The 20,000-nt window shown below is 47.1% G+C and overlaps 1 protein-coding gene across 1 annotated transcript in view; it reads left to right on the forward strand.

Moving 5' to 3' along the window:
- Positions 1–3,613: 3,613 nt before the first annotated feature.
- The window catches only part of SCAI (suppressor of cancer cell invasion), a 64,111-nt gene continuing 47,724 nt past the window's right edge, over positions 3,614–20,000 (forward strand). Inside the window, 2 exon segments of the mRNA XM_087704708.1 lie at positions 3,614–3,730; positions 11,949–12,048. The gene's annotated coding sequence lies outside the window, so the exon portion shown is untranslated.

Raw genomic sequence — 20,000 nt, forward strand, 5'->3', positions numbered from 1 at the left:
CAGGATATGAGGATTTGATGTAATGGAGGATTTTATAAACAAGTAAATGAAATGCTAGCATGTGGTTATGGATTAAATCTTTGGCATAGTTAAGGATGAAGGATGTTTAAACAACTGTAGTCAACTAAAAGTGGAGGTATGATGATGTCAATATGGTAAACATTTGAGTTAAGATATTTGAATTAATATGAATTAATGGAAGAGATGCACAAAAACATGTTGTAACCAGCTGATATACTTTTTAATAATATATACTTGTGTTTTTTCCTTTTTTCTTTTGTTTTTTCCCCCTCTGCCTTGTTTTCTGTTTTTTGTCTTTTTTGTGTTTTGATTTTTTCCTTTCCCACTGGTGTGGGCATGTGTTGTTTATGTAACAAAAAAATAAAAAAAATTAATAATAAAGGAAAAAACAATGACTACCAAGCTGCCTTCCATTGAGGACCTGTAACACTGCAGGAGTCAAAAAGAGGGTTGTGAAAATATCTACAGACCCTCGCATCCTGGACATCAATCATTTCAACTCCTACCCTCAAAACGACGCTATAGGCCACTGCACACCAAGACAACTAGACAAAGGACAGTTTTTCCCAAACGCCATCACTTTGCTAAACAACTAATTCCCTCAACACTGTCAAACTATTCACTAAGGCTGCATTACTATTAATCGTTCTTCTACTCGTTCCTATCACCCATCTCCTGCTACTTATGACTGCATGGCTGTAACTGTGTTGCTTGTATCCTTACGATTTGTATTGATATTGTTTTCTGGTTCCTTATTTGTACCCCACGACTAGCATTAAGTGTTGTGCCTTATGATTCTTGACAAATGTGTCTTGTCTTTTTATGTACACTTGAGAGCATCTGCACCAAAGAAAAATTCCTCGTGTGTCCAATCACACATGGCCAATAAGGAATTCCATTCCGTTCCTAATTTCTATTCTATTCATTCTTTCCTAATTTCATCCTATTCTATTATTTGAAGCTAAGCATGGTTTATGGCAAGTGTCTCCATTTGAAGACCTTTATGGACTTCAACTCCCAGAATCCCCTAGCCTGCATGGTTGCCCAGACACTATATCAAGAATCTCCAAACTTGGCCACTTTGAAGACTGGTGGACTTCAACTTCCAGAATTCCTCGGACACCATGGCTGGCTGAGGAATTCTGGGAGTTGAAGTCCACCGGGCTTAAAGTGGCCAGGGTTGGAGACCCCTGCTGTACGGGAACACCATGCTGCCTAAAAGGTTAGGTCCTGCCCATAAAGCCTTGGGATCTTCCTGGGACTCTCTTCTAGGCAAAGGAAACAAAGCCCATCTCAAGCAGGGGACTACAAAGCCCATCTAAGCAAAGGGCTCATAACCCGGAAGCTTTTCTTTCTCTTTCCACTCCCCATTGCAAAGCCCTCGCTTCTTCTCGCCCCCAGCAAGGCCTATTCACTCCCCACCCCATAGCTGCCCTCCCGCCGCCCCTTCATTCCTCATATGGGGCGGCCTAGCTCAAGCAGCCTTCCCCGCGCCAGCCCCATTTGCACTCCGGCCCCAAAGCCCCTTCTCGGAACCGATGGAACCGGATTCGAACCGATCCCCCGACCGCCAGCAGTTTCTTACCATCACTGCAACGGCTACTACCGACGAGAAAGGAAAGGACGGAAGCCGGGAAGGAACAGGAAGCCCGCGGTGCGGATCAAACCATGAAAGCAAATCTGGAGGGGGGAGGGAGGAAGAAATGACGGTTTTGCCTTCTCTCTCCCCCCCTTGTTGGAGTGGTTTAGTCCTTGGGAAGAGTTATCAATCCGGGTTTGCAAAGGGATCGTTAGACGCTCTGATCAATTCGGGGATCCAATTACGGAGCAATTATAATGATCAGCCGACTAATTACATTTTAAATAAAAAAGGGGGCAGGAGCCTCTCTTAATAACGCGTAGCTTTTCTCGATGATGATGATGATTTATTGCAAGCCATTCCGTTTATTGCCCCAGTAAAATTAAGCGTGCAAAGATCACAAATTTTTGTTCGTGTTTGTGTGTACGTGTGTATTCAGTGGGTTTGTTAGGGTTGAACGATTTGCCTAAGCCTGCCTGCTTGTTACTTGAGCCTGTTATACTGCATTGTTTGATAGATGCGGGTGTATCCGTTTGCCCTGCGTCTTAGGTTAGTACGACTCTATACGTACATGTATATATACATAGAATGTGAGTCTGCTGGCAGGTGTGCATTTGTATTTTATGGCTCTCTCTATATATATATGTGTGTGAGATGGATGGATGGATAGATAGTGTATAGATAGATGGATGGATGATAGAGAGATGAGAATAGATGGTAGACATAGATATAAGATTGATCGATTGGTAGATTGATAGATGATAATAGATGGTAGACATAGTGTAGATATAGATAGATAGATAGATAGATAGATAGATAGATAGATAGATAGATAGATAGATAGATAATAGGTAGACATGAGAGATAATAGATGGTAGACGTACTATAGATAAATATTGCAGGTAGATATAGATTAGATAGATAGATATTTGCATAGATTAGATAGATAGATATAGATCAGATAGATAGATATTGCATAGATTAGATACATAGATATTGCATAGATAAATAGATAGATATAGACCAGATATATAGATATTGCATAGATTAGATAGATAGATAGATATCAGATATAGATATTGCATAGATTAGATAGATAGATATAGATCAGATAGATATTGCATAGATTAAATAAATAGATGTTGCATAGATAGATATAGATTAGATAGATATTGCATAGATAGATAGATAGATAGATAGATAGATAGATAGATAGATAGATAGATAGATACTGTATAGGAGGGGAAAGACAATAGTTGGTTGACAATAGATGGTAGACAGTGTGTATGTGTGTGTGTATGTATATATATATATATATATATATATATATATGTATGTATGTATATAGATAGATAGAGAGAGAGACAGAGACAGAGAGAAGGTAGGTAGGTAGGTAGGTAGGTAAATAGGTAGACATAGATAAATATATAGAGAGATGCAAACACAAACATGGGATTGCACATAATTGCCCTCAGCAGAATGCGTCTTTCCTGAGTGTGAGGTGTGCATTTGTGTTGTTATGAGGGAGGGGGGATGCACAGGTATACACGGGCGCGCTCGTGTGCCTGAGTGCCTATATGCACGCGCGCGACGCGGGGGGAGCCTTCTGATGTCAGCAGAGAGAGCTTGACACGAGGGCCGGGCGTGCCCCCAACGTGTGTCCGCACGCACGAGCACTCTTTCCCCCCACCTCCTCCAACCCCCCCAGGCAACCCCTTCCCACTTCGTGCAATCCGCAGGTATCAACCGCCTCCCGCCGGCAACGCCGCGGCTGACCGGCAGGGGGCGCTCGATCTCACCCTCTCGCTCTCTCCCCCCCCCTCCCCACTTTCCCGACGGCCGCCCGGGACTTGCTGAGGACGGGAGCCAGGAGCCGCGCGAGTGGCAGCCGGCTGGGCCAATCGGTGTCCTCCTCCGAGGGCGCGCGGCCAATGGGGGAGCCGCCTGGGCGAGGAGGCGGGCGGGCGAGGCCGTGCCCAGGTTAGGCTGAGGGGGAGGCGCCGCTCCATCCTTCCTTACCTGGGGCGAGCGCTGAGTCCCCGCAGCTCCGGCCGCCGCCTGGCTGGGCAGCGCCATGCCGAGAGGGCCGGCCCGCCCCCCGCGCTTGCCCCCAACCGGCCCGGCCTCTCGGTAAGGGCTGCCAGCCAAAGGTGGGGAGGGGTCAGCGGGGGAAAAGAGAGGGGGGGGCAAGGACGAGGGGAGGGGGCGCAGGGGAGGGGATTTGGGGAAGGAGAGGCGGAAAGGGACTGGGGGATTTGGGTCGGGGTCTGGGCACGGGGAGGGTCTAAGTTCCAGCTTAGAGCCATTGGGGAGGAGGCTGGAGGGGCCATTTAAGGGGTGGGGGCGTCCAGGGTGGGGTGGGGGGGTTCCCAGCTGAATGACGGATCCCCATGATGGGTGGGGGGGATTGGGAGAGTTTAAAGGGGGCATTAAGAGGGGAGGCTTCAGAGGTTGAGTCTGCCATTGGGGAGGGGGCTGGAGGGGCCATTTAAGGGGGAGGGAATCCAGGGTGGGGGTCCAAGCTGAATGACGGATCCCCCATGATGGGTGGGGGGATTGGGAGAGTTTAAGGGGGGCATTAAGAGGGGAGCCTTCAGAGGTTGAGTCTGCCATTGGGGAGGGGGCTGGAGGGGCCTTTTGGGGGGATGGGGGCATCCAGGGTGGTGGGGGTCTCCAAGCTGAATAACGGATCCTAATGATGGGTGGGGGGGGGGGGATGGGGGAGAGCTTAGGGGGAGCCTTGTGTGGGGAAGCTTCTGCCATTGGGGTGGGGGGCCAAGAGAGAGAGAGGGGGTTGCAAGGGGGGGGGAGATGTGAAACAGGGGTGGGTGCAGAGAGAGTAGCATCGGTTGATGCCCAATGGAAGGATTGGGGGGTCGGAGAGAAGGAGATTTGGGCAGGGCGGGGGGTCGGATCAGCCAAAGACAGCCAAAGGTCTTCTCCATCCTCTGCTTGGACCCCTTTGGATGTCAGCTGAGCCCCCACCTTCCATGCGGATGAGAAGGGCCACCACCGAAGACCATCACCGTGGAGGAAGTTGTCTGAGATGCTGAGGTCTACGCCGAGTAGAAGGGGGGTGGGGGGGTGGAGTGAGTTGACCATGAAAGGACAAGGGGGGGACATTGATCTTTGGATGAGAAAGCGGGGATGGGGCTGCCAAGATGAGGGGCAGAGGAGAAATGGGGGGTTATCTTGAAAGAAGACACGGGAGGGGGCTTCCGTCTGGAAATGGGGAGGGGGGATGTAGGAGGAGTGAGTTGGGGGGCAACCGAGAAGGTTTGTGCACACGGGTGAGATTGGGAGGAGGTCAAACCAGTTGTTGCGATGGGGAAGAGGTTGTGTTATTCAGAGCAACGGTGGTGGAGAATGGTTTTGTGTGTGTGTGTGTGTAGGTCTGCAAAACGGGGGTGGGGGGTCTGGGAAGGCCTAAATTTGGGGTGGGGGGGATGCCTTGGAGATGTTCCACCAGGATCTATCAGACAATAGATGGCACCAGAAACGGTGATGTTTTTTAAAAAACCCTTCCCTCTCCTAAATGGGCTTCCTTTTGATGGATTGATTTTTGTTTTTTTTTTGGTGTGTGAATAGGGAGAGCCCCCCCCCCTCCCAGAGAAACCCCGAGCATCCTAAAAATTGGGGGTGGGGGGTTAAGCTTGAGTGCTTTTGAGTCCCTCGCTCTGCAGTTCGGCTGCCTTTGAGCCTTTCGGTGATGATCAGTGGAAGCATTTTATGAGGAAGGTTTCTGGATTTTGTGTGTGTGTATGGGGAGGGGGATGTCCTTGCTTCTCCCTCTGCCCTGTTTGCTGTCTTCCTCTCTTCTCCCGCAACCCTCCATAATCACAATTTTTGCCGGCCCTCTTCTGACTTAAATGACAGTCAATTGAATAAGCTGTGTGGTTCTTTCCCACTACACAAATGTTGTGTCTCCCCATTAATCTTGCAGTAGTTTGGTGGATGTGTTGATGTGTTGTGATTCTCTCTCTCTCTCTCTCTCTCTCTCTCCCTCCCTCCTTCCCTCCCCTCTCTCTCTCTCTCTCTTCTCCCCTCCTTCCCTCCCTCCCTCTCTCCTCTCCTTCCCTCCCTCCCTCTCTCTCTCTCTCCCTCCCTCCCTCCTTCCTTCCCTCCCTCCTCTCTCTCTCTCTCCCTCCCTCCTTCCCTCCTTCTCTCTCTCTCCTCTCTCTCTCTCTCCTTCCTCCCTCTCTCTCTCCTCTCCTTCCCTCCCTCCTTCCCTCCCTCACTCTCTCCTCTCTCTCTCCCTCCCTCCTTCCTCCCTCTCTCTCTCTCTTTCTCTCTCTCTCTTTCTCTCTCTCTCTCTCTCACACACACAAGTTCTTGATGCTTGCTTGGGGGAAAGGGGGAAGGAACAGATTTTTTTTTTCCTGTCACCTTTTAATTTCTCCCAAGTGTGGCAAAATTAATCGACAATCAAAGCAAAAACACACCTAACACCCCTCTTGATTTTAACAAGAGGAATCTCACCAAGGTGTCGAAGTTGCTCTTTTAAGAAAATAGACTGGTTTAATGTTTTCATTCCCCCCCCCCTTCATATTCTTGTTACTACCAGCTTATTCCGAAAGGATATTTATAGCTTGGGTATTTCCTCTTTTTTTCCCCCCTGTTCATTTCCTGCCCTAGAATAAAATTTGCATCTCTTTACAGGTAGCTCTCGATTTACGGCAGTTTGCGTAGTGACCATTTGGGGCCCGATTGTGATTATAAGTCGAGGACTACCAATCCTCCCAATTGGTCAGAGATGCTGCTAGATTATTAAACCAAATGATACCATTTCTTAATGTCTCCCTGTCTGGTTGTCCTTCATGGAGGCAGCACTTCCTAATCAAGTTATGATTATTTAAGAGGTCCTTTTCCCAGTTACAATAAAGGTGACCTTGATGGAACACAGCTAGGTTAGAATCCCCAGCGCCGCGTAACGGAGGGAGCTCCCGCGACTTGTCCCAGCTTCTGCCAACCTAGCAGTTCGAAAGCACATAAACAATGCAAGTAGAAAAAATAGGGACCACCTTTGGTGGGAAGGGAACAGCGTTCCGGGCGCTTTTGGGCGTTGAGTCATGCCCGCCAGAGGACCACAGAGACGTCTTCGGACAGCGCTGGCTCTTGGGCTTTGAAACGGAGATGAGCATCGCCCCCTAGAGTCTGGAACCACTAGCACATACGTATAAGGTAAAGGTAAACCTTATATCTGTGCTTCCAAAGGATTAGAAAATAAATTCATCCAAGCTGTAAACTAATGGCCTCACTTTATTCATTTTTTTTCTCCTATATGGTTCTCCTATGTTCTCTCTGTATGTTTGTATGTATATGTGTGTATGAATCTACATCTACATATATCAATGTATCTGCATCAATATACTATCCATCGCTCCATCCATCCATCCATTTCTGAACGACAAGCTCAGCAATTGAGCCACTTCATCCCTCCTTTGCTCTTCTTAGGACAATATTAAGAAGTTAGTCTGGATTACAAAGCCCATGTTTTCCTGGACAGCATGCCTAGTGGTTTAGACCAGCATTCCTGGAGAAAAGCTACTTGGGAAAAACTGATCTAGAAATATTTGAATAGATATAGAAATATATGAATGTTTCCTTTCTGGGAAAATTGGCCAATGGTCCAGGAACTTCTATTTATTCCCTTTGATTTCCTTTGTCACAACTGTGTGATTCTTGATGCTCTCTGACAAGTGGTTGTTTTCTTGCAGACGTTTCTTTACCCAGCTAGGTAACATCATCCGTGCTAGTGAGTGGCGCTGGCTCTCTTTATACCTACAGTAGCTCTTGAGTTGGCTTGTTTTCTGGCAAACGTTTCCTGACCCAACTAGGTAATATCATCAGTGCCAGTGAGTGTGGCTTGCTACCTATTTATCTATGGTAGCTCTAAACTTAGTTGTTTTTTTGCAGGCGTTTCATTACCCAACTAGATAACATCATCAGGGCTAGCACTGAGGCAGGTTTGCCCGCCAAGCCATGGTGTTATCTGCCTCCTATCTGATTCTGGTTGATGGCAGCAGGCAGAACCAACCTTAGCTGATGTCGAAAGAAACTAAACGGGGCCAAATTTAGTTTGTTGTTAGATGTGAGGGTGGATGAGAACATTGGGGGGTGGGGGGATATTCTGGCAGGAACCAATGGCTGAAACCTTTCCCTTAGCTGCTCTGCAGGCTACGTGGGTGAATAGAAGTCATTCCCAAGCATCAAGCTTGACTTAAAAGAGGCTGCCCTTTTGGTTAAAGACTAAAACCTTAAATAATATTGTGTGTTGAAAGGATTGTGTGTGTATATGGCAGTCCACAAAGACTTGGAATGTACTCGTTGAGTTTTTATGGAGTTTTAGGGGTTTCCGATGAGCTCTATTTGCAACGGATGGCTGCGAAGGTTGGAGCATAAGGAAGGCTGAGCACCAAAGAATGGAGGCCTTTGAACTCTGGTGCTGGAGAAGACTCCTGCATTGAGTCCCTTGGACTGCAAGGCCATCCAACCGGTCAGTCCTAGAGGAGATCAACCTTGGTTGCTCTTTAGAAGGCCAGATCCTGAAGAGGAAACTCAAATCCTTTGGCCACCTGATGAGAAGGAAGGACTCCCTGGAGAAGAGCCTCATGCTGGGAACGATGGAGGGCAAAAGAAGAAGAAGGGGACGGCAGAGAAGGAGGTGGCTGGATGGAGTCACCTGACAATTAGAACATGGACATGACTTTGCAACTCACAGCATCTATCTATCTATCTATCTATCTATCTATCTATCTATCTATCTATTATCTATCTAATCTATCAATCATCCATCCATCTAATCTATCTATCAATCATCTATCTATCATCTATCTATCATCTATCTATCTCTCATCTATCTATCCATCCATCCATCCATCCATCCATCCATCCATCTATCTATCTATCATCTATCTATATCCCTCCCTCCAATCCTTTGGCCACCTGATGAGAAGGCAGGACCCTGGAGAAGGGCCTAATGCTGTGAAAGATGGAGGGCAAAAGAAGAAGAAGGGGATGGCAGAGAAGGAGGTGGCTGGATGGAGTCACCGAAGCAGCCAGCGTGAGCTTCAATAGACTCCAGAGGATGATAGAGGACAGGAAGGCCTGGAGGAACGTTGTCCAGGGGGTCGCGATGGGTCGGACACGACTTCGCAACTAACAACGACGACAAAGGGCTTCCAATGAAATGCCAGAGCTTGATCGAGGACGTTATTCTGTCTTTGTTTTTTTGGTGGGGTGGGGTGGGGATCTCCAACGTATCACCGTAGTTCCTGCTTGTGGTGGAGAATGCAAACCCAGAGCTGTCTTGGGGGCATTTGAAAGGCATTTCTCTACCCCCCCCCCGCCTCTCTTTCTCCTACTCCAGCCATAACCTTGCTCCAGCGTCCTTCCTAGGAGGGAAGGGGCCCCCCAACTGTTTTTATTTTAACAGGTTCTTTGCTCCCAGAGGGGGTGTCTTTTAAGTTTCATTTTATTTTCCACCCACAGAATGCTAGACGGTAGATGCTCTCCAGGAACTTGGCTGTAGTTAGAAATGCATTTCCTGACTTCTTGAGGTAACGGGGCAGGACTTGGCTGGGTATCGGAGCAAAAGCTGGCACTCCGCCACCCGATGGGCCTTTAGAGAGCGCTGGCTGCCTTCCCCTGCTTTGTATCACGGGAGGGTTTCCACCTTTTCTTTTCTCCTGCAGCTTCCTACAACCCTCCCCCCTCCCAGCCACCTACCCCTCCCTCGGTTGTTAGCGGGAGAAAGGTAATTCTCAGGTTTCCGGTCCCCAGGTGTTCCTCTTTCTTACCTGGGGGGGTTGGCGCGGTGGCGCCTTCAGGTTGTGACAACCTTGTCTCGTAACTATCAGAGCCTGTTGATGCTGATAGTTTGTCCCACCCCCCCTCCCGAGTCCCCCCCCCCACACACTTACCTCTTCAAGGATGATCTTGACAGTTCTAGTAGGAGGGCCATCCTGGCTTAGTTAACCCACTTCGTGCGAGGTTGAACAGAGATGGGGAAAGAGCACGTAGCACTTAGACTTATATACCGCTTCACAGTGCTTTTACAGCCCTCTCTAAGCGGTTGACAGAGTCGGCCTCTTGTCCCCCAAACAATCTGGGTCCTCATTTTACCCACCTCGGAAGGATGGAAGGCTGAGGGAGGGAGGAAGGAAAGAAGGGAGGGAGGAAGGAAGGAAGGAAGGAAGGGCAATGGCAATAGCACTTAGATTTATATACCGCTTCATAGTGCTTTTACAGCCCTCTCGCGGTTTACAGAGTCATCCTCTCGTTCCCAACAATCTGGGTCCTCATTTTACCTACCTCGGAAGGATGGAAGGCTGAGGGAGGGAGGGAGGGAGGAAAGAAGGGAGGGAGGAAGGAAGGAAGGAAGGGCAATGGCAATAGCACTTAGACTTATATACCACTTCATAGTGCTTTTACATCCCTCTCGCGGTTTACAGAGTCATCCTCTCGTTCCCAACAATCTGGGTCCTCATTTTACCCACCTTGGAAGGATGGAAGGCTGAGGGAGGGGGGGAGGGAGGAAAGAAGGGAGGGAGGAAGGAAGGAAGGAAGGAAGGGCAATGGCAATAGCACTTAGACTTATATACTGCTTCATAGTGCTTTTACAGCCCTCTCTAAGCGGTTTACAGAGTCAGCCTCTTGTCCCCCAAACAGTCTGGGTCCTTATTTTACCCACCTCGGAAGGATGGAAGGCTGAGAGAGGGAGGGAGGGAGGAAAGAAGGAAGGAAGGAAGGAAGGAAGGGCAATGGCAATAGCGCTTAGACTTATATACCGCTTCATAGTACTTTTACAGCCCTCTCTAAGCCGTTTACAGAGTCATCCTATTGCCCCCCAAACAATCTGGGTCCTTACTTTACCCACCTCAGAAGGATGGGAGACTCAGTCAACCTTGAGCCGGTCCGGATCGAACTCCTGGCAGTCGGCAGAGTCGGCATGAAATCCTGCATTTTAACCACTGTGCCACCACGGAAGGAAGGAAGGAAGGAAGCAAGCAAGCAAGCAACAATAGCAGATTTATATACCGCTTCACAGTAAGCGGATGAAATAAGCGGTTCATAGAGTCAGTCTCTTGCCCCCCCACCCCCCAACAATCTGGGTCCTCCTTTTACTTCGGAAGGATGGGAGGCCGAGTCAAACTTGGGCTGTTGAAATGGACTGTTTTAATAGATTTATTCTAGTTTTGTTCCCACCTCTGGACTCTTAGGGATGAAAGTTTGATTTTAGGTTTGCATGTTTTGAATGAGAATAGAATAAGGAATAGAATAGAATAGAATATTCCCGCTGCACCATAGAGAGTATTTTAACTTACAGTACCTGTGTCTGGTTTGCCAGTTGCCCAGTGGCAGATAGGACAGAGCTCCAGAGGGTCAACATCATTGCCCAGAGGATCATGGGTTGCCCCCTCCCCTCTTTGGAAGAGCTTTATAGCTCCCGCTGCCTTAAGAAAGTTCAAAACATTCTTAAAGATCGTGACCCGACAAATGCGCGGCCGACAACAGCGCGCCGACAAAGCTGCAGCGATAAAACCGCGACGTCGACAGCGCACCCACAAAGGCGCGCCGACAAAAGAGTGACAACAGAAGTGCGATTACGGTTAAGGTAAGGGTTAGGGTTAGGGTTAGGTTCAGGGTTAGGGTTACCTTTAGGGTTACCTTTAGGGTTACCTTTAGGGTTAGGTTTAGAGCGCGCTTCTGTCGGCGCACTGTTGTCGGCGCGCTTCTGCGCTCATTCGTCGGCGCGATTTCAAACTCGCGTTTTTTCCCCCGTGGTTTTCGTCGGCGCGCATTTGCCGTTGAACCCTTAAAGATCCAGCTCATCCTGCCCCCGCCCTTTTTTTTTTTGAACTATTACCATCTGGCAGACAGTACAGGACAATGAAAACAAGGCTAAAGAGGCTGGAAAAACAGCTTCTAGCCCAGGGCAGTAACCATATTGAATTCTACAGTATAGTGCAATATTAATGTAATATTGGCTCTTCAATTCAATTATATAGCACGTGAAGGATGTGCGTTTGTGTTTTTATTTTTATGGTTAATAACATACACTGAAATGGCATTTAATTTCATTGTACGAGGTGCAATGACAAATTAAACTTAAACTGATCACCCAGGAATGGCCTGGGCCATTATGGAAAACGTAAAAAAGGTGATTGAGTCAGTTTGATGGAGTTTGCCACTATGACATGAGTGTTCGTGGCAAATATTTTTCCATCACATCTTCCTTCTCCACTGCTGCATGGTGGCATATCCCAAAACAGATGATTAATAGATTGTGATATGAGCATTTCTCACCAGCCTTTATCATCTGCCCATCCTTTGTGTTCCCTTGCAGCTCACACCGGTGTGTCTCCGTCAGAAGCCGGGCACGCCAGATGGGTCCCTAAGAGTTGTCGGTCACCGATCGATCGGGGAAGCGGCTTTCATGAGTTAAGGTAGGTCTGGAGACCCCGCTCCTTCGCTCTGGCGGAGGCCCTCTTCCCCTGCCTTCCTGGATCCGCGCCCCTTCCGTTGCACCGTGGGCGCCTAGCTAATTTTAAAAACGCTTCCTCTGGCACACATACAATTTTCCACGTGGGTGACGAGAGGAAAATAATTATTAGCCTGTTGGATCTTGGTTAATTAGAACAACAAAGCCTTTGTCGTCTTCACACCCACGGCGGTGGCAAACCTCTGAACTTCCCCAGGAGGGGGGCAGGAGAAGGGAGTCCCAATGGGTGGGGCAGAACAAGCTGTCAGCTCTTGCCCTGCCAGTGATCTCTGCCTGGCACCAGAGAGTGGCATAGACAGTGCGGTGTTGGCAGTGCGGTTCCTGGAGAGATCCAAATGAAGATGTTTCTCCTCTTTTAAGCTCTGGGTTGGAAGGGTGGGCTTAAGACTCATCCAACCAACAGTGCTAAGCCCTTCAATCAATCAGTTAATCACAACACAGCTGGAGGGGGCCTTCGAGGTCTTCTAGTCCAACCCCCTGCTCAAGCAGAAGACCCTAAACCATTCTAGGCAAGTGTCCGTCCAGTTTCTTCTTAAAAACCTCCAATGATGATGAAGCACCCACAATGCCTGGTGGCAACTTCTCTTCCACTAGTTTGTTGGCCTCACGGTTAGGAAGTTTCTCCTTAATTCCAGGTTGCTTCTGTCCTTGATTAGTCTCCATCTATTGTTTCTCATATCATCTCCCTTTAAAAAAAAAAAAAATCCTACTCCATCAGTGTCTCCCTTATCCTTTGACGTTGGCTAGGGCATTTGAATTCAAATCTTCTGTTCCTTGTTGTTGAGTTCCAGCTGTTTTTCCAGACTTTCAGAACTTTGCTTGAGAACATCAAAGGGAAATGAATTAGGGGATGGTACTCTGACGAGTTCTGGGTAGGCACATGAATATATCTATGCTTAGAGGGACACGGTAGCTCAGGGACTAAGACGCTGAGCTTGTCGATCAGAAAAGTCGGCAGTTCAAACCCCTAGCGCCGCGTAACGGAGGGAGCTCCCATGACTCGTCCCGGCTTCTGCCAACCTAGCAATTCGAAAGCAGGTCAAAAATGCAAGGAGAAAAACAGGAGCCACCTTTGGTGGGAAGGGAACAGCGTTCCGTGCGCCTTCGGGCATTGAGTCATGCCGTTCACATGGCCACGGAGACGTCTTCGGACAGCGCTGGCTCTTCGGCTTTGAAACGGAGAGGAGCACCGCCCCCTAGAGTTGGGAACAACTAGCACAGATTTCGAGGGGAACCTTTACCTTTACCTCTTGTTCCTCATCTTGCCTTCTGATGCTTTGGAGAGTAGGTTCACCCCCTTTTCTTTGTGGCAAAAGCCATGGGGATATTGCAACGGTCGTAAGTGTGGAAACCACTCATAAGCCACTTTTTTCCAGTGCCATAACTTTTGAACAGTCACTAAATGAACTCAAATGAAGTCAAGGACTACCTGGTCTAGATTAATGAAGGTAACTGGAAGCTGGAGTGAAGGATGTGTGAGCTGAACTCCAACTCCCAGCACCCTCCTTTGGCTAGGTATCTTGGGCTTCTGGGAATTGTAGTTCAGCAACAAATCCAGAGGTGGACAGATTCTGCTTCACTCTTGTGTCTTCGTTCTGTCCCTCCTAACCAGTGGTGGGTTTCAAATTTTTTTAGAACCTCTTCTGTAGGTGTGGCCTGCTTTGTGGGAGTGGCTTGTTGGCCATGTGCCTGGGTGGGAGTGGCTTGCCAGCCATGTGACTGGGTGGGCCTGGCCAACTTGTGCCTGGCATTTGAAGCACACAAGTCTTAAAGCTGTCAAGTTACAAGACCCTTGCACCCCTGACCCTTTAGACAAAAAAAATCCCAGGGGTGTTCAAACTTGACAGCTTTAAGACTTGTGGACTTCAATTCCCAGAATTCCCCCTCCTGTCATGTTGGCTCAGGAACTCTGGCATTGAAGTGTGCAAGTCTTAAAGCTGTCAAGTTACAAGACCCTTGCACCCCTAACCCTTTAGAAAAAAAAACCCAGGGGTGTTCAAACTTGACAGCTTTAAAACTTGTGGACTTCAACTCCCACAATTCCTCCTCTTGCTCTTCATCTTGATGATGTGCGACGGGGGAAGGAGCTGGAACCGGTTCTAAACGGCACTGTAGATTTGTGGAACCTCTTCTATGTAAGAGCTTAGAACTGGCAGGAACCCACCCCTGCTCCTAATATACAGCCACTTCCTTTGGTGGTGTCATCTGAGGTTGGATCATTGATGTATGTTCAATCAAGGGGAGAATTGTGAGCTGGTGATTATTGGGGGTTTGCTTCATGGTATGGATCTATTCCAAGAGTCCATTTGCTGGAGCTGAAGCCCAGTAAAACACGGCAATCATAAATCTGCTTTGGTGCCCTTCTCCCTTTTCCCCATGTTGTAAAAACCTTGTTCGAAGGCCTCTGAGCGGGATTAGTCTGAATCCTGCAGTTATTTTCCCGCCTGAGGGACCATCCTAGGTCCAAATTATATTGACCCAAGCTGGAGGAATTTCCTAGCTTGGCAGAGGAGGCCCAGAGGAGAGAGACGGCTTAAGAGCGGATCGTATATCGCGCAGACAGAATAAAAGGAATGGCGTTGGTAATAGCATCTTTCCGGCCAGCTGTTTTGTTTGTTTTTTTCTTGGGTACTCTAAGAATTAAAAAGCTGGCAACTTGTAGTAAGTATGGAGATTTTGCTGTTGCACTTGGAAGCACAAAGAAAGCCCTGAGGTTCAGGTGTCTTCGGAGGAGGGGAAGAATAAGAATAGAATAGAATAGAACAGAATAGAACAGAACAGAATAAAACAGAACAGAATAGAACAGAACAGAAGAGAATAGAATAGAATTCAAAGTAGAATAGAATAGAATTCAGAATAGAATATAATAGAATAATAGAATAGAATTCATAATAGAATAGAACAGAACAGAACAAGAGATTGGAATAGAATTAGAATAGAATAGAATAGAATAGAATTCAGAATAGAATAGAATTCAGAATAGAATAGAATAGAATTCAGAATAGAATAGAATTCAGAATAGAATAGAATTCAGAATAGAATAGAATTCAGAATAGAATAGAATAGAATTCAGAATAGAATAGAATTCATAATAGAATAGAATTCAGAATAGAATAGAATAATAGAATAGAATAGAATTCAAAATAGAATAGAATAGAATTCAAAATAGAATAGAATAGAATTTAGGATAGAATAGAATTCAGAATAGAATAGAATAAAATAGAATATAGAATAGAATAGAACAGAACAAAACAAGAGATTGGAATAGAATTAGAATAGAATAGAATTCAGAATAGAATAATAGAATAGAATAATAGAATAAAATAGAATTCAGAATAGAAGAATAGAATAGAACAGAACAGAACAAGAGATTGGAATTAGAATAGAATAGAATTCAGAATAGAAGAATAGAATAACATAGAATAATAGAATAAAATAGAATTCAAAATAGAAAATAGAATAGAACAAAACAGAATAATAGAATAGAATTAGAATAGAATTCTTTATTGGCCAAGTGTGATTGGACACATAAACAATTTGTCTTCGGTGCCTATGCTCTCAGTGTACATAAGGAGAATAAAATACATTCATCACAAATCATAAGGTACAACACTTAATGATAGTCATAGGGTACAATGACAGTGTGTGATGGTGGTGGGGGAATTATTTGTTTAGCAGAGTGATGGCATTCAGAGTGATGGGGTCTATTTCTTCTGGTGTGCAGTGCTCTATAGTGTCATTTTTAGGGAAGGAGTTGAAGCAATTGATGTCCAGGATGCGAGGGGTCTGTAGATATTTTCACAGCCCTCTTTTTGACTCCTGCAGTGTTACAGGTCCTCAGTGCAAGGAGACTTCAACTTGTCCAGAATGCAGCCGCGCGAGCGATTGTGGGTGTACCTCGATACACCCATGTTACACCTATCCTCCGCGAGCTGCACTGGCTTTCAATCGGTCTCCGGATACGCTTCAAGGTGCTAGTTATCACTTATAAAGCCCTTCATGGTATTGGACCTGGGTACTTGAGAGACCGCCTGCTGCCAATTACCTCCCAAAGACCCATTAAATCGCACAGGGTCGGCCTCCTCCGGGTTCCGTCAATGCCATCTGGCTACGACCCGGGGGAGGGCCTTCTCTGTTGCAGCTCCGGCCCTTTGGAACGAACTCCCCACGGAGATTTGGACCCTCACCTCCCTCCTGGCCTTCCGAAAAGCCTGGCTGTGTCGGCAGGCCTGGGGTTGATGAGCTCCCTTCCCCTCTTGACAGGTGTGGTTGTTGGCTATTTTAAATGCTTGTCTTGTATTTGTATGTTTGTATGTTCCCTTTCCCGCTTGAGTTGTTCGCCGCCCTGAGTCCCTGTAGGGAATAGGGCGGCATATAAATAAAACAAACCTCAACCTCAACCAGCTTGGTAGCCATTGTATTTTCTGCAGTTCTGATTCTCCTCTGAAGTCTGTGTCTGCCTTGTTGGGTTGCAGAGCCAAACCAGACAGTTATGGAGGTGCAGATGACAGACTCAATCATTGCTCTGTGCAACAGAATCAGCAGCTCTTTGGGCATTTTGAGCTTCCCAAGTTGGCGCAGAAAGAACATTCTTTGTTGTGCTTTTCGGATGACGTTTTTGATGCTAGGTGTCCCTTTTCGGCCTCGAGATATGGTCGAATCTAAAAAATGGATGGTCTCTACTGTTGATACAGTGCTGTCTAGTATCGTAAGTGGTGGTATAGTATGGGAGGGTTTCTCCTAAAGCCTGCCACCATCTGTACGGTTTTGACTGCGTTCAGTTCCAGATGGTTCCAGTCGCACCGCCAGGCTAGTCCTTCGACCTCCCCATCTGTACGCGGATTCATCCCCAAAAAAAAGAGCTTGGAAAGAATTTAACCCAGTTTGGGATTGCGTCTGTGCGGAAGTTGTCCATCACATAGCTCACACTTCATTCCAAAGGGGCTTCCCCCCCTACCCCCCACCCCACCCCGAAAACGCAACTGATCCGTCTTATAGAAAAAAAACAAGCCCTCTTAAAAAATGGGTCCGTTTTTGGGAAGCCTCAAGTAATTCATCTAATGCATCAATTAACCACCTCAAAAGGCAAAAAAATTATTGTCCATAAACGGGCATTGCACAATACTGCACGTTTGAAGGGATCTGCAGCTGGCTTATTTGGCAAGCGAAAAGAAGGAAAAGACACACACACACACACATACACACAGACCCACACATCTCCCTCCTCTGCTCTTTGTTATTTTTAAAAGCTTCCCAGAGGCTCTATAAAGTTCACACCTTCAGACACTGCCCTTTTCGAAGAAAGCAGGGATGTATTTGTTCAGAGGAATATAAACCACACGGTGGGATAAATCTTGAGGCCACCGACATGGCATTCCTTGAAATCATGAGCCAGCAGCCGAAATCCCAAGATCTTTCCAGACAAAGGAACGGAAGAACAGAACACCAAAGTTGGAAGGGACCTTGGAGGTCTTCTAGTCCAACCCCCCGTGACCCGTCAAAACCGCGGTCCACTAAAGCGCGCCCGATCAAAGCACGTACGTGATGTCATCAGCAGCGCGACAAATAAAATTACAAATAAATTAAATTAAAATAAAATTAAAGCAAGCCGATTCACATAAAGGTAAGGGTTAGGGTTAGGGTTAGGGTTAGGTTAAGGGTTAGGTTAAGGGTTAGGGTTAGGTTTAGGGTTACGTTAAGCGTTAGGGTTAGGTTTAGGGTTAGGTTAAGGGTTAGCGTTAGGTTTAGCATTAGGTTAAGGGTTAGGTTTAGGGTTAGGTTAAGGGTTAGGCTTAGGGTTAGGTTTAGGGTTAGGTTTGGGGGGGTTAGGGTAAGGTTTTCACTTTAATTTTAAATTTACCGCTCACAGTGTGCCGTTTTCGTCGCGCTGTGATGACGTCACGTACGCGCTTTCGTCGAGCGCGCTTTAGTCTACCGCGGATTTGTGGTGGAACCCAACCCCCGGTTCAAGCTATACCATCCCGGGGGGGGAAAAATGGCTGTCCAGTCTCTTCTTAAAAACCTCCAGTGTTGGGAGCAGCCACAATTTCAGAGACGAGCAATTCCCATTTTTTTACTGTCAGGAAATTTCTCCTTGCTTCTCTCCTTGATGAGTTTCCCTCGGTTGCTCCTTCTCCTGCCTTCAGCTGCTTTTGGAGAATAAGGCATTAAGAGTTGTTAGCCTAATTTTGCAAAGCTTCTTCTCCGGTAACACTGTACTGCTAACTAGGGCATGCAAAGCCTTTGCCAGGCCAATCCTCGAATACAGCTCGCCTGCCTGGAATCCACAATGTATATCAGACATTAATACGATTGAACAAGTGCAGAGATATTTCACAAGAAGAGTCCTCCACTCCTCTGCTCACAATAGAATCCCTTACACCACCAGGCTCGAAATTTTGGGCTCGGACAACCCAGAATTAAGATCTGCCCTAAGCATAGTACATAAAATTGTCTGCTACAATGTTCTACCTGTCAACGACTACTTCAACCGCAATAATACTCAGGCAAACAATAGATGCAAACTCAAGGTGTAAACCGCTCCAAACTCGATTGCAGAAGATACGACTTCAGCCACAGAGTGGTCAACGCCTGGAATGCTCTACCTGACTCCATTGTTACATCCTCAAACCCCCCACAGCTTCAACTTTAAACTGTCCACCGTGGACCTCACCCCATTCCTAAGAGGTCCGTAAAGGGGGCGTGCATAAGCGCACCAGCGTGCCTTCCGTCCCTGTCCTACTGTCCCCATTTATTCGTACCCATTTCCCGTGTTCACGCCCATGTTTCTACTTATACCTATTATCTCGTACATGTTTGACAAACTAAATAAATAAGTTGAGCCCCTCTTTCTTGGGGCAGCCCCACAAATATTGGACGACTGCTATCATGTCACCCCTTGGCCCTGGGCAATCCAGCCAGTGGTTTTTCGTTTTTTGTGTCCTCTCGCTTGGAGAGTGGACCAGAGTCCAGCCAGCTTCTGCTGCAGATCGACCTAAACAAGCCAAATTTTTCTGCCTTCCCTATTATTTATATTTAAAGGTAGAATCGTGAGAAAGAGTTGGCTATTTTTGGGTTAGTGCTACCTGCGTGTGTGCCTGGCCAAACTCTTTTGTGTATTTTGGAGCGTAGGATTATGATCGTGTTTTGGTCCTCGAAAGGTAAAGGTTCCCTTTGCACATCTGTGCTAGTGGTTCCTGACTCTAGGGGGCAGTGCTCATCTCCGTTTCAAAGCCGAAGAGCCAGCGCTGTCCGAAGACGTCTCCATGGTCATGTGGCCAGCATGACTCAACGCCCGAAGGCGCACGGAACGCTGTTCTCTTTCCACCAAAGGTGGTTCCTGTTTTTCTACTTGCATTTATTTACGTGCTTTCGAACTGCTAGGTTGGCAGAAGCTGGGACGAGTCACGGGAGCTCCCTCCGTTACGCAGCGATGGGGATTCGAACCCCCCAACTGCTGACCTTTCCGATAGACAAGCTCAGCGTCTTAGCCCCTGAGCCACCGTGTCCGTCTCTGGTCCTCTACACGCAAACAAATCGGAAAGGCCAGGAAGAAACCGGTGGAAAATCAATAGAATTAAAAGCTTATTTTTTTTGCTTTTCCATTTTTTGTTTTCTCAGGGTAGGCCTAACAGCTGTTTCTAAGAGTTGGGCTCAACCTTGCCACCTTAACGGGATTCTGCTATTTTCACCCAGCCTGCCAATCTCTGGGCTGCTTTTGAAAGTCTAAAAATAACAAGGGGTTTTATTTTGCTTTTCTTCCAACGCACACCAGCCTTGGCTCTCTATTTTTCTCCCCTTGGGCGCACCGGGGCTTTTGTGTCTCAATCCCACAGCCAACCCTTCTGGGAATTGTCGCCTGGCATATTTTCCTTTCTCTTTTCGGCGACGTGGGGG

This window comes from Thamnophis sirtalis, unplaced genomic scaffold, assembly GCF_051295495.1.
Source record: "Thamnophis sirtalis isolate CommonGarterSnake01/CBP01778 unplaced genomic scaffold, rThaSir2_p1.2 scaffold_2, whole genome shotgun sequence".
Classification (NCBI taxonomy): Eukaryota; Metazoa; Chordata; class Lepidosauria; order Squamata; family Natricidae; genus Thamnophis; species Thamnophis sirtalis.